This window comes from Camelina sativa, chromosome 5 (genome assembly GCF_030686135.1).
Source record: "Camelina sativa cultivar CO46 ecotype springtype chromosome 5, ASM3068613v1".
NCBI classification, from domain to species: domain Eukaryota; kingdom Viridiplantae; phylum Streptophyta; class Magnoliopsida; order Brassicales; family Brassicaceae; genus Camelina; species Camelina sativa.
The window spans coordinates 38,741,765-38,747,881 of NC_141884.1; the positions used below are offsets into that span (position 1 = coordinate 38,741,765).

Below are 6,117 nucleotides of genomic sequence, written 5' to 3' on the forward strand. Positions count from 1 at the left end.
AAGCAGAGAAGAGTGAAGTGGAGAAGAGGCACTTGATCACCACCATCAGCGGCCAAGACCACCGGCCAAACGGTGACCGAGTGAAGCAAGTGCTCAAGACCAGCAGCCAAACACAAGCCGATGGAACAGGAGACGCACTTGATCGCCACCATCAGCGGCCACCTCCCGCGGCCAAACCTTTTCCGCGTGAAGCCAGCGGCCACATCCCGCGGCCAAACCATGCCTGCGTGAAGCCATCAACCACCTCCCACCGGCCAAACGATGGCCGAGTGAAGTAAGCGGTCAAGACCAGCAGCCAAACACAAGCCGATGGAACAGGAGACACACTTGATCGCCACCATCAGCGGCCACCTCCCGCGGACAAACCTTTTCCGCGTGAAGCCAGCGGCCACCTCTCGCGGCCAAACCATGCCTGCGTGAAGCCATCGGCCACCTCCCACCGGCCAAATAGTGGCCGAGTGAAGCAGGCGGTCAAGACCAGCAGCCAAACACAAGCCGATGGAATAGGAGATGCACTTGATTACCACCATCAGCGGCCACCTCCCGCGGCCAAACCTTTTCCGCGTGAAGCCAGCGGCCACCTCCCGCGGCCAAACCATGCCTGCGTGAAGCCATTGGCCACCTCCCACTGGCCAAACCGTAGCCGAGTGAAGCAAGCGGTCAAGACCAGCAGCCAAACACAAGCCGATGGAACAGGAGACGCACTTGATCGCCACCATCAGCGGCCACCTCCCGCGGCCAAACCTTTTCCGCGTGAAGACAGCGCCCACCTCCCGCGGCCAAACCATGCCTGCGTGAAGCCATCGGCCACCTCTCATCAGCCAAACCTTGCCCGCGTGAAGCAAGCGGTAAAGACCAGCAGCCAAACACAAGCCGATGGAACATGAGACAAACTTGATCGCCACCATCAGCGGCCACCTCCCGCGGCCAAACCTTTTCCGCGTGACGCCAGCGGCCACCTCCCGCGGCCAAACCTTTTCCGCGTGACGCCAGCGGCCACCTCCCGCGGCCAAACCATGCCTGCGTGAAGCCATTGGCCACCTCCCACTGGCCAAACGGTGGCCGAGTGAAGCAAGCGGTCAAGACCAGCAGCCAAACACAAGCCGATGGAATAGGAGATGCACTTGATCGCCACCATCAGCAGCCACCTCCCGCGGCCAAACCTTTTCCGCGTGAAGCAAGCGGCCACCTCCCGCGGCCAAACCATGCTTGCGTGAAGCCATCGGCCACCTCCCACCGGCCAAACGGTGGCAGAGTGAAGCAAGCGGTCAAGACCAGCAACCAAACACAAGCCGATGGAACAGGAGACGCACTTGGTCGCCACGATCAGTGGCCACCTCCTGCGGCCAAACCTTTTCCGCGTGAAGACAGCGCCCACCTCCTGCGGCCAAACCATGCCTGCGTGAAGCCATCGGCCACCTCCCATTGGCCAAACCATGCTCGCGTGAAGCAAGCGGTCAAGACCAGCAGCCAAACACAAGCCGATGGAACATGAGACACACTTGATCGCCACCATCAGCGGCCACCTCCCGCGGCCAAACCTTTTCCGCGTGAAGCCAGCGGCCACCTCCCGCAGCCAAACCATGCCTGCGTGAAGCCATCGGCCACCTCCCACCGGCCAAACGGTGGCCGAGTGAAGCAAGCGGTCAAGACCAGCAGCCAAACACAAGCCGATGGAACAGGAGACGCACTTGATCGCCACCATCAGCGGCCACCTCCCGCGGCCAAACCTTTTCCGCGTGAAGACAGCGCCCACCTCCCGCGGCCAAACCATGCCTGCGTGAAGCCATCGGCCACCTCCCATTGGCCAAACCTTGCCCGCGTGAAGCAAGCGTTCAAGACCAGCAGCCAAACACAAGCCGATGGAACATGAGACAAACTTGATCGCCACCATCAGCGGCCACCTCCCGCGGCCAAACCTTTTCCGCGTGAAGCCAGCGGCCACCTCCCGCGGCCAAACCATGCCCACGTGAAGCCATCGGCCACCTCCCATCGGCCAAACCTTGCCCGCGTGAAGCCATCCGCCACCTCCCATCGGCCAAACCCTGCCCGCGTGGAGCCGCCAGGCTCCTCACTTTTTTTAGTTTTGATCCGGGTTTAAACCGGTTTGAACTGGATTGTTCCGGCTCCCTTTTATCCTTTATCTTATATTTTGTTTAGCAGCCACTTAGGGTTCTTAAGCTTATCTACTCTTGGTTTGTTGAATGATTTAGTACTTCTAAGTTTTTAATAGCAATTTCTCCTTTAAATCTCTTAATCTATAATCTCTTATTATGATTTTACAAAGATCAAACTCTTTCCTTTGTGTGATCATGATGATGAGTGAGTAGATCCTTAGAACTTTGGGGTAGGTAGATTAAGGAGATAGATGATTGATCTTTGATATCTAAGGCTTTATTTATGTGTTAATTATCTAGATTAGTGTTAATAATGCTAGATAGCCTTGATCATGCTTGAATCTAGACATTAGGATTTCCATGCCCATAAGATGTTTGATGAAATTCCTGACCAAATTAATCAAGAGCTTTGTATTCCTAGCCAATGGAAATTGATGATTAGGGTGCTTAGTGGTATTTAGACTTGTTCTTAATGCATGTTTGCCTTGTGATTGCCTTTGGAAATTGTTGATTATCACTTGATTAGCATAGGAATCTCTATAACGGAAATGAATTGATTTGCATAAGTGTTCTTAGCCATAGGATTGTTCTTGATTGTTGCTTAGACATCTAGGATTGGTTAGCTATCTCCCAAGTCAATTACCTTGCCTAAGGTTCACTTGTTTAATCTTGACTTAAAGTTTGTTGCTAGTTGTGTTTTGTTTCTTTGAGTTTGCATTGTTTGAATTGTCTTGTTTTCTTTCTTTGAATCAGTTTGTTAGTTAAGATTATTACAAAAGAACCTTTTCCTTTTTAAGAATAGATTAAGCCTATTTGTGTATTCTTAGTGAGTTGATTAATGCAAATTGTAGATTGATAATTTAATTGATAGAAAAATACTATATCAATATGTATTTAATATTAGTATTTTTAAAAATTATTACTTCAATATGCATATTCCATATCCTATTTAATTTGCATACCTGGTAGCTTGCTAAGCATAAATTGATTTATCTTATCAACATCATCATTTCTTGGACTTAGAATAGCTCTTTCCCTATAGAACGTTGGATCAGTTCTGCTTGCAAAATTTTCACCTTAGTTTTCTTTAACTATTGCTTGAATAGGATTTCCACTTGTATTCATTAATAAATCATCCGGAATTTCTATCTCCATATCTCCACTTTGTTTTGTTGCTTTTGCCATCCCCGATATCAAGAAGCCATTTTGAAAAAGTGGCGAGAGCACCCGCATCCATACTATTATGTGCCTTGCCAAGTCTCAAATTTTCGGTAAGTTTAAGAACCTTACAACTATTCCAAAGAACAGATGAGTTGATAGATGCTAAAACTGTCGTTACTCTTCCTCCTTCTGTAATAACATGTAGAATCTGTCTAAAATCACCTCCTACCACAACAACTTTACCTCCAAAAATCTGGTCACATCTTATGATATCTCGCAAACTCCTATCCAAATTTTCGTAACAAAGTTTGTTCATCATTGGAGCCTCGTCCCATATTATGAGCTTTGCTTCTCTAATTAAGTACCAGCAAGATCAGATTCAGCATCGATCGTACACACAGAATATTCATTAAGATTGATTGGAATACCAAATCTTGAGTAATCCGTTCTACCACCTTTCAAAAGCAAAACAGCTATACCACTTGAAGCAACATTCAGAACAATATTACCTTTAGACCTTATATCAGCACCAAGAATAGTCCACAATAAAGTTTTCCCAGTACCACCAAATCCATGAATAAAAAACATACCACCTTTGTCGTGATTCACAGAGTGAATGATTTCTTCATAAACATGTCTTTGTTCCTCAGTTAGCATAGGTAACAACTCATTGTACAATTCCTGTTGTTTATGAGGCTTATATATTCTCTTATCTGCGATAAGCCTATTTACACCTGTGTTCATCATACTATTATCTGGTTTAGGCATTTTCTCGAAGGTCGTAAGATACGTCCCATTCGATTGCAACATCAGTTCTATTTCAATTAAACATATATTTTCTATCTAAGCTCATGTCAACATTAGACCTACAACAGTAAAGTTAAACACTTATTTATAATTTTGTTTTGCGGAAAAATAAATTACATTCAATTAACAAAATAACAATTTGATGTACCTGGATCGTTCATGCGTTTTCTCAATATTTCTCATGATTTAAATTACCCTTTTCAAACTGTCAAATTTGTTATAGTTATCTCAATATTGCATACAATTCTTTATTAGAACTAAATTAACACCCAAAAAAATCAAAATTATATGTTTAGCTTAATGAATCTGACTTCTACTGTTTTGGCTCGGCATGAATTTATAGTTTAGATATATTTCAATTTTTATTTTTAGATGTATAGCTTTCTTGTAAGATCCAAATTTGCATGCTTCAGTCACGTAATTGTTCCACACATACATGGAAGTGTCGGTTCTAAGCATGTAATTAGGGTGCAAAGGCATAACGTCTACTTTGTTTTTGATAAATTTGTACATAACTTAAGGTACATTTAATAAAACAATTGTTTTTTATATATACTTGTGAAATTAAATTATTTATAGTTTTGTACAGGATAAATAATATTAATGAGACAGGATTGAATCCTAGTTAAACACCATTAATATATATATATATATATATATATATATGAAAAATTTGAATCTAAATAAATCGAGCTCTGATAAAGATAGCTACTTAGGAGGCACATGAATAGTTGGGATGGATTGATCATAGAAAAGGAAAAAGATTGAGGGAAGCTTGAGTTGAAGGAGGCGAGATGGAGACAGCGTTGAACTACTGCAACATAGTCCATCACCACATGCAGTTTTCGAGAGGATGTCCAATGTTATTTATCTTCCTTGATGGCCAACTTGAGATATCATTTTCAGCCCTTTTCTTGCGTTTTCAGCTCTCCCGAGAGGAAGAAGAAGAAAATAAAAGCGACTTTCCCTTCGGCTCTGAAGGTTGTTTCTTGGTTGCAATAAAAAGGTCTTTCAGCTATTTTTTGGCCTTGAGTAGATGGGGCTCTGAACAGGCGGCCAGGTAGCAGGGGATGTCTTGGTCAGCAAATAAGAGGCGGAGATTAGAGCCAGAAGACAGGATGAGTCATGCCTTGGAGATTTTAGGCCACTATGTGAAGGTCATTCGTGTGCGGCTGAGGAAAAAAGGACACCACTGAGAGATTAATATTTGAGAGAATGTCCAACTGAATTAAGATAAGGGACTTGAAGAACTGACCTTGAGAAGGGCTAAGGAACGATGGAGGGGGTTGGTAAAGTCTGGAGATCGAAGGCAGAGTCACGACGTAAGCATCTTTATTAAAAGTCGATTGATGGAGAGCTTTGGTTTTATCAAATTTGTGACTCTAATTTGGTCTTGTTTATTCAAAGTAACGTAAGCAACGGATGTTGACCATTGAAGCTCTCCAAATGCTGCTTACGTCAACCAAAACCGCGTAATCCCATCCTTAACCAATAACAATGATCCAAATGATTAAATATCGCAAGGTGTATGAGATCAAGTGATCAACTATACATATATGTAGACTGCATCTTCATATATATATATATATATATATTTTAAAAATATTAGTTTGTAATATACATAAAAAGGTCAATACTTTAACTTTAATCTAATTAATATAATAGATAAGTCACACAATCAATTCATTTTTAGTTTTGACATTAAATACATCTGACATGAGCATTAGATGGTAATTTTTGTTTGTTATTTTTGTAAATAAGTCACACACAAATAAAAAAGAGTTAGCAAAAAAAGAAGAAGCACATCTATACACAAAGGGAATTAAAAAAAAGAGTTGCAACCGTGATAGATAAGTGGTAAATAACATACCTTTTACCTTCACATGTGAGATCACAAACCGGCTAGAAGATGGATTGTTAGGGTTTAGGAAAACCAAATTGAAAAAGAGAAACCTTATTGATAAAAAATTAAAAAATTAGATTATTTTACTTAATCGTCCGAAAGATTCAAACTATCATTCCAATATCAAAA

At 42.8% G+C, this 6,117-nt stretch overlaps 1 long non-coding RNA gene across 1 annotated transcript; it reads right to left on the minus strand.

Moving 5' to 3' along the window:
* Window positions 1-4,589: 4,589 nt before the first annotated feature.
* Window positions 4,590-5,484, minus strand: LOC147944926 (uncharacterized). The gene is made up of 2 exons (XR_015558580.1): window positions 5,341-5,484; window positions 4,590-5,257 (listed from the first exon to the last, which is right to left on the minus strand). It is a non-coding gene; the product is annotated as an uncharacterized LOC147944926 (long non-coding RNA).
* Between the last annotated feature and the right edge of the window lie 633 nt (window positions 5,485-6,117).